Here is an 11,515-nt window from a genome sequence, read left to right as displayed (position 1 = left end):
CGAGATTAGTTTAGAAGCAGCTAGCACACACTGAAGAAGGCCATGATAATGAAGGTTTAAAAAAAAGAATGACAAGGTAATAATATTGATAATGCAATGATGGATAAGAGTGCCTGCTAAATGACTAAAATGTAAATGTAATAACAATAACAGCAATTACAACAATGATAGAGTAAGAATAAGGATAATGTAATAAAGGGAAGTGATAATGTAACAATAATGATCATGCCAGAAAGGGTAATGATAATGTAACAATAAGGATCATGTAATAAAAGGTGATGATAAGGTAATGACGTGAATCAGTGGCTGGGAACACACAGCAGTACGATAAACAGACAACCTGAGATGAGATGTCAGAGAGGTGATTATGACAGAGGGATGAGAGGAAGAGGACGAGGGGAGAGAAGAGGAGAAGGGGAGTGGAAAAGAGAGGGGGCGAGGAGAGGATGATAGATATGAGAAGAAGAGTGGAGAGCAGGGAAGAGAAGAGGAGAGAAGATTGGAGGGAGGGGAAATGAGCAGAGGGAGAGAGGGAACAGAAGAGAGAGAAAAGAAGAGGAGAAAATAAGAGAGAGGACTGAGGGTCTTCTGAGAAGAGGAGGAGAGGAGAGGAGGAGCAGAATGTTATGCTGAAGTGAGAGGATTGATTGCGTAACCATGAGAAACCGTGAGTCAGTCAGTCAAGGCTATCGTGTCTCTCTTTCTCTCTCGCTATATCTCACTCTCTCTCTCACACACACGCACACAAACACACACACACACACACACACACACACACACACACACACACACACACACACAGGATAGCTCCAAGTGAAACGGCTCAAATCTATTGATATTGATTGTATCAAAAGCCTTCCTTCTCCCTGCACACAGTGTTCCCTGGCTGGAGAGAAATAGAAAGAGAGAGAGAGAGAGAGAGAGAGAGAGAGAGAGAGAGAGAGAGAGAGAGAGAGGGGAGAGAGAGAGAGAGAGAGAGAGAGAGAGAGAGAGAGAGAGAGAGAGAGAGAGAGAGAGAGAGGGTTTTGTAGATTCAGTGGATAAATACATGCAAGTTTGTATTGGGTGGATAAATACCTGCAGGTTTGTGGACTCTAGTATAATTTTCACACTATAATTCTGACATTAAACATATTGTGCTTGATCGATAATTAAATAGCCACTATTGAAGTATTGCAATTTGGTCCTCGTTGGGGAATGACTGTCTGACCTACAAGACAACACTGTTTACCTGCTCTAGCCACTTGATTGGCTAATAACTCAGCCCCCTCTCTCTCTCCTGTCTCCTGCTCTCATTTTTCATCTCTCTCTCTCACAGAAATCTATTCATCCATCCATCCACTCATCTATCCATTCATCTATGCATCCAGAACAGGTGTGGTTAGACCTACTTTGTTTTTCGTTCGTGACTCTTCTTCCTTCCTTGTTTCCTTCCTTCCCCTGTTCTCCATCCCAAGGCCCTGGACCCTGGCGCAAACCAACCAGCAATGATCGCGGCAGCTGCTTATTACAACACATATTCATGTCACATAATCCCAGCGTCTACCTTCGCTCACGAGCCCACTGTCCAACCAGGGCCGATACAGAGCTTTCCCTGCCTGGCGCAACCCGGCCCCTCTTCCCTAGAAACACAACGCACCATCCAAAACCAAGACTATGGAAATAGCTACATCCATCCAAGAATGTCAATTAGTAACAATACTGGGCACAATTGTAATTATAGAATTAGTGCGTGTCCAAATAGTCATTAATATAACCTATTAAGGCACTAAATCCTTGGCACTAAAGCAAACCATTTATATTCGCCTTTGTCTTCCTCCCCCTTCCCCTCCCACTAGCGCTAAGAACCATACAGCGGCAGTGGAACTGCAGAGACGCGGTCTTTACTCACTCAGGTCCCGCGAAGAAATCAACGAACAGCCGATGGGAGACTTTATGCGTTGGCTGTCGACATGCCTGTTTGCTTTTCAGCTGCACTCTTCCTTCCCTCTCCCTTTCCTCTCCAGGAGCGGTTGAGGCGGATGGGGGGAGCAGAGGGAACGTGACAGGACTGCAATGTGGATGAGAGAGAGAGAGAGAGAGAGAGAGAGAGAGAGAGAGAGAGAGAGAGAGAGAGCGAGAGAGAGAGAGAACGCACGGCTTTAGAATGCAGGTCTGTCCCCTCTCCAGCGTTCAACAGTGCTGCCCGCGGGAACTCAGCTGCGGCGCGGGACTGCCACCTAACACGCACATGATGCTGCGCGGATTATATTAAGGAGGATGACTTGTCTCTCCATCTTTGAAAACCGGGTAGCCTAATTAAAGTAAAGAAAAGGAAGTAGCCTAAAGGACAAGAAAATAAAGGAGGAATGAATGGAGTGGGTAACTGGGGAAGTATTCGAAGAAGAAGCTGGGCAATAGGTTAGGTTACTCCGCTAAGAAATAGTTCAGTACTAGAGCGGTGGATCCTGCATGCAATGTAAATGTAATCGGTATCCATTGGGCTATTTGTAAATAAGGGTTTAAACGTCAAAACGGGTAGGTATGTAAAAGTGACAAAATATTATTCGTTTTGAATTATTCCTCAATCGAGGGCTGTTGACAGATGACGCTACGCATACATTAGGCTACCTAACCTGTAGGCCATGTGTATCTTCACATGCACAGATGAAAAGCACCCTACCCAGGCATTCAGCTTTACCGACAATAATTCATCATCTCATTACTTTATTCATCTCTGCTCATGCCCTTAAGCACCAACAACAGATTTCTAGAGAACCGGTGTTTAGTTACCATGGCGACCCGCGCCAGCCGGTATCCTTGCAGCATCCTTGCACACCTCGGTAGACTGACTTATCTTCTGCTGTTCTACTGTACTGTATACACATAATCTACTGTATAGACCGGTTGTACACACAAACACACACACACTAGTTAATAATAAAAAGTGGAATCGGGCTAGAACAGTAATGTGCAGGAATTCATGGAGAAAGACTGGCCATAGTAGCCAACATAGATCAATGCTACCCCATGGTAGGGCAAGGCCTGAGTGCACTCTTCCCTCCCAGATGCTGATGAGCTATCCCCAGGAGGAGAGCCACCACCCTGCACTGTAAAGGGGTTGCCATTAATTTAACAGTAACTTCAAAGCAGCTCATTGGCAAGTAAGTTACCTTATTTCATATAGCAGTACACCTACTGTAATCTAAATACAGAATCAAAGCAAGAACTGTGTAATGACACAGTACAATACTGTAGAATTTACTGTATTATACAGTAATAAAGTAAATGCTACTGTAATCGTAATGAATGAGTGAATTAATGAAATTCATTGAGGGGAGATGGGGTTTCTAATTCACAGTATTCTATTGTAATTACATATAATTGGTGCAAGCAGGTTATAGCACGTCAATGAATATATGCTGTTTTTTATTACTTACGCTTCTGGAGGCCTTATTAAGAAAGGCTTCCAAAGTGGCAGTGACTAAAAGGCCAAACAGACCAACAGGACATGGCAGAATGCTCAACCATTAATGGTTTAATAAGAGTTGCTGCCACTCCAATTTGCTCCCTATACATTTTAAATTGATGAAGCACTACTACCGCATACCAGTTAAATTGGTACAGCATTCTCATTGACGGGTGCAACAAACATAGCCTCTGACAAGGCACGCCTCAAAATATGTTAATGAGCCAGAACAAAAATACCATGCACCCACTAGTGGTCCCCCAAAAATTTGCGCTCCGAAAATATGGTATGGTGCTGTATTCTGTGGGATGGAATTACACAACCATTTGAAATACAGCAATTCTTTCCCTGGCCACAACATTTCCCCACTATGAACCATAATTTACAGTATGCTGCAGTAAAATGTATTTTACTGTTGATAATGTCCAAAATTACTGTATAAATTACAGTTTTCTTTTACAGTGTGGGTCTAACAGCACATCACAACATGTACATGCAGGCCTGGCCTACATACCATTACAACCATTTCCAGTTCAATTTCACATTGATCTCAGCTTACATTAATGTGAATTACCTACGGGTAATGGAGTAGTACTTACATCTCTCTTTCTCTCTCTCTTTCTCTCTCTCTCGCTCTTTCTCTATGTCTCTCTCTCAATCTCCTGACAGAGATTTTAAAAAAGGGGACTCTTTCCTCGTAGATGTTTATCAGAGAGAGAGAGGGAGAGACTGAGGCACTTCCAGTAATGTCAATGTGTGTGTGTGTGTGTGTGTGTGTTTGTGTGTGTGTGTGTGTTAGATTATGGTTATAGATTTCAGAGCTCTCAGGTGCATTAGAGTATGATAACAGTTTTCCCACAAAGCTATAATGCACAAACAATGGAAACACACACACGTATACGCACGCGCACACGCACGTGTACGCACACACGGTATAGGGCCAGATACAGTGCCTTCGGAAAGTATTCAGACCACTCAAATTGTTCCACATTTTGTTACATTACAGCCTTATTCTAAAATGGATTAAATTAATTTTTTCCTCATCAATCTACACACAATACCCCACAATGACAAAGCGATTGCGAATTTATAAAAAATAAAAAACAGATATCTTATTTACATAAGTATTCAGACCCTTTGCTATGAGACTCGAAATTGAGCTAAGGTGGATCCTGTTTCCATTGATCATCCTTGAGATGTTTCTACAACTTGATTGGAGTCCACCTGTGGTAAATTCAATTGATTGGACATGATTTGGAAAGGCACACATCTGTCTGTATAAGGTCCCACAGTTGACAGTGCATGTCAGAGCAAAAACCAAGCCACGAGGTCGAAGGAATTGTCCGTAGAGCTCCAAGACAGGATTGTGTCGAGGCACAGATCTGGGGAAGGGTACCAAAACATTTCTGCAGCATTGAAGGTCCCCAAAAACACAGTGGCCTCCATCATTCTTAAATGGAAGAAGTTTGGAACCACCAAGACTCTTCCTAGAGTTGGCCGCCTGGCCAAACTGAGCAATCGGGGGAAAAGTCCTTTGTCAGGGAGGTGACCAAGAACCCGATGGTCCCTCTGAATGAGCTCCAGAGTTCCTCTGTGGAGATGGCTCCCGAGTGACGCAGTGGTCTAAGGCACTGCATCTCAGTACTAGAGGCGTCACTACAGACCCTGGTTCGTTTCCAGGCTCTATCACAACCGGCCGTGATTGGGAGTCCCGTAGGGCGGCGCATAATTGGCCCAGCGTTGTCCGGGTTAGGGTTTGGCCGGAGTAGGCCGTCATTGTAAATAAGAATGTGTTCTTAACTGACTTGCCTAGTTAAATAAAGGTTAAATAAAAAAAAGATGGGAGAACCTTCCAGGAGGACAACTATCCCTGCAGCACTCCACCAATCAGGCCTTTATGGTAGAGTGGCTGGACGGAAGCCACTCCTCAGTAAAAGGCACATGACAGCCCGCCTGGAGTTTGCCAAAAGGCACCTAAAGGACACTCAGACCATGAGAAACAAGATTATCTGGTCTGATGAAACCAAGATTGAACTATTTGGCCTGCATGCCAAGCGTCACGTCTGGAGGAAACCTGGCACCCATTCCTTTGGTGGTCCTCTGTAGCTCAGCTGGTAGAGCACGGTGCTTGTAACGCCAAGGTAGTGGGTTCGATCCCCGGGACCACCCATACACAAAATAAATGTATGCACGCATGACTGTAAGTCGCTTTGGATAAAAGCGTCTGCTAAATGGCATATTATTATTATTATTATTATTACATGACGGTGGCAGCATCATGCTGTGGGATGTTTTTCAGCGGCAGGGACTGGGAGACTAGTCAGGATTGAGGGAAAGATTAACGGAGAAATGTACAGAGAGATCCTTGATGAAAACCTGCACCAGGACCTCAGACTGGGGGTGAAGGTTCACCTTCCAACAGGACAACGACCCTAAGCACACAGACAAGACAACACAGGAGTGGCTTCGGGACAAGTCTCTGAATGTCCTTGAGTGGCCCAGTCAGAGCCCGGACTTGAACCCGATTGAACATCTCTGAAGAGACCTGACAATAGCTGTGCAGCAACGCTCCCCATCCAACCTGACAAAGCTTGAGAGGATCTGCAGAGAAGAATGGGAGAAACTCCCCAAATACAGGTGTGCCAAGCTTGTAGTGTCATACCCAAGAAGACTCGAGGCTGTAATCGCTGCCAAAGGTGCTTCAACAAAGTACTGAGTAAAGGGTCTGAATACTTATGTAAATGTTATATTTCAGTTGTTTTATTTTATTTACAGAACATTTGCAAACAATTCAAAAACAGTTTTTGAATTGTCATTATGGGGTATTGTGTGTAGATTGATGAGGGGGGAAAAAACAATGTAATACATTTTAGAATAAGGCTGTAACATAACAAAATGTGGAAAAAGTCAAGGGGTCTGAATACTTTCCAAATGAACTGTATGCATTGATCCCCCAGGTGGTTCAGGTTACGATTGGAGTACACAGTAATCTGATCCTAGATCTGTGGTTAGGGGCAAATTGTAAGACAGAATCCTTTTTTTTTTTAAACACTCAGTGTCCCCAAATTAAGGACAAAGTGCCCTTTACTGGTTCTAAAAGCCGACCAATCAGCTTTTTTATTTTTATTTATTTATTTCACCTTTATTTAACCAGGTAAACCAGTTGAGAACAAGTTTTCATTTACAACTGCAACCTGGCCAAGATAAAGCAAAGCAGTGCGATAAAAACAACAACACAGAGTTACATATAGGGTAAAACAAAACAAAGTCAAAAATACAACAGAAATAAATATATATACAGTGTGTGCAAATGTAGCAAGTTATGGAGGTAAGGCAATAAATAGGCTATAGTGCAAAATAATTACAATTAGTATTAACACTGGAATGATAGATGTGCAAGAGATGATGTGCAAATAGAGATACTGGGGTACAAATGAGCAAAATAAATAACAATATAGGGATGAGGTAGTTGGGCGGGCTAATTTCAGATGGGCTGTGTACAGGTGCAGTGATCGGTAAGGTGCTCTGACAACTGATGCTTAAAGTTAGTGAGGGAGATAAGTGTCTCCAGCTTCAGAGATTTTTGCAATTTGTTCCAGTCATTGGCAGCAGAGAACTGGAAGGAATGGTGGCCAAAGGAGGTGTTGGCTTTGGGGATGACCAGTGAGATATACCTGCTGGAGCGCATACTACGGGTGGGTGTTGCTATGGTGACCAATGAGCTAAGATAAGGCGGGGATTTGCCTAGCAGTGATTTATAGATGGCCTGGAGCCAGTGGGTTTGGCGACGAATATGTAGTGAGGACCAGCCAACAAGAGCGTACAGGTCACAGTGGTGGGTAGTATATGGGGCTTTGGAGACAAAACGGATGGCACTGTGATAGACTACATCCAATTTGCTGAGTAGAGTGTTGGAGGATATTTTGTAAATGACATCGCCGAAGTCAAGGATCGGTAGGATAGTCAGTTTTACGAGGGCATGTTTGGCAGCATGAGTGAAGGAGGCTTTGTTGCGAAATAGGAAACCGATTCTAGATTTAACTTTGGATTGGAGATTCTTAATGTGAGTCTGGAAGGAGAGTTTACAGTCTAACCAGACACCTAGATATTTGTAGTTGTCCACATACTCTAGGTCAGACCCGTCGAGAGTAGTGATTCTAGTCGGGTGGGCGGGTGCAAGCAGCGTTCGGTTGAAGAGCATGCATTTAGTTTTACTAGTGTTTAAGAGCAGTTGGAGGCTACTGAAGGAGTGTTGTATGGCATTGAAGCTCGTTTGGAGGTTTGTTAACACAGTGTCCAATGAAGGGCCAGATGTATACAAAATGGTGTCGTCTGCGTAGAGGTGGATCTGAGAGTCACCAGCAGCAAGAGCGACGTCATTGATATACACAGAGAAAAGAGTCGGCCCAAGAATTGAACCCTGTGGCACCCCCATAGAGACTGCCATAGGTCCAGACAACAGGCCCTCCGATTTGACACATTGAACTCTATCTGAGAAGTAGTTGGTGAACCAGGCGAGGCAGTCATTTGAGAAACCAAGGCTATTTAGTCTGCCAATAAGAATGCGGTGGTTGACAGAGTCGAAAGCCTTGGCCAGGTCAATGAAAACGGCTGCACAGTACTGTCTATTATCGATCGCGGTTATAATATCGTTTAGGACCTTGAGCGTGGCTGAAGTGCACCCATGACCAGCTCGGAAACCGGATTGCATAGCGGAGAAGGTACGGTGGGATTCGAAATGGTCGGTGATCTGTTTGTTAACTTGGCTTTCAAAAACTTTTGAAAGGCAGGGCAGGATGGATATTGGTCTGTAACAGTTTGGATCTAGAGTGTCACCCCCTTTGAAGAGGGGGATGACCGCGGCAGCTTTCCAATCTCTGGGGATCTCAGACGTTACAAAAGAGAGGTTGAACAGGCTAGTAATAGGGGTTGCGACAATTTCAGCGGCTAGTTTTAGAAAGAAAGGGTCCAGATTGTCTAGCCCAGATGATTTGTAGGGGTCCAGATTTTGCAGCTCTTTCAGAACATCAGCTGTCTGGATTTGTGTGAAGGAGAAGCGGGGGGGGGCATGGGCAAGTTGCTTGCTGCTGGCTCTTAACAAACCTTTGGAAAAAATTGTGTTTGACCAGATACAATGCTACTTCTCTGTGACCAATTGAACAACAGACTTTCAGCATGCTTATATGTATTTGTATTTATTATGGATCCCCATTAGCTGCTGCCAAGGCAGCAACTACTCTTCCTGGGATCCAGCAAAAATGAAGGCAGTAGTATACAGTTGAAATCAGAAGTTTACATTCACTTTAGCCAAATACATTTAAACTCAGTTTTTCACAATTCCTGACATTTAATCCTAATAAAAATTCCTTGTCTTAGGTCAGTTAGGATCACCACTTTATTTTAAGAATGTGAAATGTCAGAATAATAGTAGAGATAATGATTTATTTCAGCTTGTATTTCTTTCATCACATTCCCAGTGGGTCAGAAGTTTACATACACTCAATTAGTATTTGGTAGCATTGCCTTTAAATTGTTTAACTTGGGTCAAACATTTTGGGTAGCCTTCCACAAGCTTCCCACAATAAGTTGGGTGAATTTTGTCCCATTCCTCCTGACAGAGCTGGTGTAACTGAGTCAGATTTGTAGGCCTCCTTCCTCGCACACACTTTTTCATTTCTGCCCAAATAGGATTCTATAGGATTGAGGTCAGGGCTTTGTGATGGCCACTCCAATTCCTTGCTTTTGTTGTCCTTAAGCCATTTTGCCACAACTTTGGAAGTATGCTTGGGGTCATTGTCCATTTGGAAGACCCATTTGCGACCAAGCTTTAACTTCCTGACTGATGTCTTGAGATGTTGCTTCAATATATCCACATAATTTTCCTTCCTCAGGATGCCATCTATTTTGTGAAGTGCACTAGTCCCTCCTGCAGCAAAGCACCCCCAAAGCATGATGCTGCCACCCCCGTGCTTCACGGTTGGGATGGTGTTCTTCGGCTTGCAAGCAACCACCTTTTTCCTCCAAACATAATGATGGTCATTATGGCCAAACAGTTCTATTTTTGTTTCATCAGACCAGAGGACATTTCTCCAAAAAGTTTGATCTTTGTCCCCATGTGCAGTTGCAAACCGTAGTCTGGCTTTTTCATGGTGGTTTTGGAGCAGTGGCTTCTTCCTTGCTGAGCGGTCTTTCAGGTTATGTCGATATAGGACTTGTTTTACTGTGAATATAGATACTTGTGTACCTGTTTCCTCCAGCATCTTCACAAGGTCCTTTGCGGTTGTTCTGGGATTGATTTGCACTTTTTGCACCAAAGTATGTTCATCTCTAGGAGACAGAACGCTTCTCCTTTCTGAGCGGTATGACGGCTGCGTGGTCCCATGGTGTTTATACTTGCGTACTATTGTTTGTACAGATGAACGTGGTACCTTCAGGCGTTTGGAAATTGCTCCCAAGGATGAACTAGACTTGTGGAGGTCTACCATTTTTTCTCTGAGGTCTTGGCTGATTTCTTTTGATTTTCCCATGATGTCAAGCAAAGAGGCACTGAGTTTGAAGGTAGGCCTTGAAATACATCCACAGGTACACCTCCAATTGACTCAAAGTATGTTTATTAGCCTATCAGAAGCTTCTAATGCCATGACATCATTTTGTGGAATTTTCCAAGCTGTTTAAAGGCACAGTCAACTTAGTGTATGTAAACTTCTGACCCACTGGAATTGTGATACAGTGAATTATAAGTGAAATAATCTGTCTGTAAACAATTGTTGGAAAAATGACTTGTGTCATGCACAAAGTAGATGTCCTAACCGACTTGCCAAAACTATAGTTTGTTAACAAGACATTTGTGGAGTGGTTGAAAAACGAGTTTTAATGACTCCAACCTAAGTGTATGTAAACCTCCGACTTCAACTGTACATTATAATAAAAAATGTAAACATTAAAATACATTTTACAACGGATTTCACAATACATTAACTGTGTGCCCTCCGGCCACTACTCTATTACAATACAGGGCACTCAACATGAGAAGGGTACTCAACGTGTACTGCACTGACACAAATGACTGATGATCGGCTGAAAGAAATTGTCATGGCTTTACATCTACCATATCATGGGTTGAGAGCTATCTATCCAATAGAACAGAGGGGCTTCTTTAATGGAAGCTTCTCTAATGTAAAACATGTAGTGTGGTATTCTGCAAGGCAGCTGTCTTGTTCCTTTACTGTTCTCTATTTTTACTAATGGCATTAAACAAAACCTGTGGGTCTATGTATGCTGATGATTCAACATTATATTGTCAGCAACCACAGCTAGTGAAATCACTGCAACCCTAAACAAAGAGTTAGACTGTAAATTGTCAATGTCAAGGCATATTGATTCAATTGTTGTAAAGATGTGGAGAGGTATGTCTGTGATAAAGAGATGATCAGCATTTTCAACACCACAGTCAACCAAACAAGTTCTGCAGGCTCTAGTTTGATTTAATCTTGACTATTGCCCAGTGAGATGGTCAAATGCTGCAAAGAAGGACCTAGAAAAGCTGCAGCTGGCCCAGAACAGAGCAACACGTCATGCCCTTCAATGTACCCAGATGTCAATGTCAACAGTATGCATGTCGGTCTCTCTTGGCTCAAAGCAGAGGAGAGATTCTTTTTTCTCATATAGCGCAACTGAACAGCAAACCTGATTTCAAAAAACAAATAAAGCAACTCCTCACATCACAACACCTCTCCCCCATGTGACCAAATGTTTATGTGTATGTACTGACATGTATGTATAACTGATATACAAACGCACACTTTAGTTGTCGTTTTTTAAATATGTATTTATTTATAAGTCTGTAATGTCTATGTTCATGTTTTAAATATATGTAAATTGTAAAGTATTTTTGTCTGTAATGTCTTTTTTTGTTATGTGTCAGACCCCAGGAAGACTAGCTGTCGCCATTGGCGTCGCCTAATGGGGATCCTAATAAAAATCATAAATCATAATGGGAAGCCAACAGAGATGCTAATCAGATACCTCCGTCTATTCTCTGGGGGTAGAGCTGTGCACTGTGTGTGT

Source organism: Coregonus lavaretus (genome assembly GCF_964263955.1).
Source record: "Coregonus lavaretus genome assembly, contig: HAP1_SCAFFOLD_575, whole genome shotgun sequence".
In the NCBI taxonomy this organism is placed as follows: Eukaryota; Metazoa; Chordata; class Actinopteri; order Salmoniformes; family Salmonidae; genus Coregonus; species Coregonus lavaretus.
Note: the sequence above shows the minus strand (reverse complement) of the source record.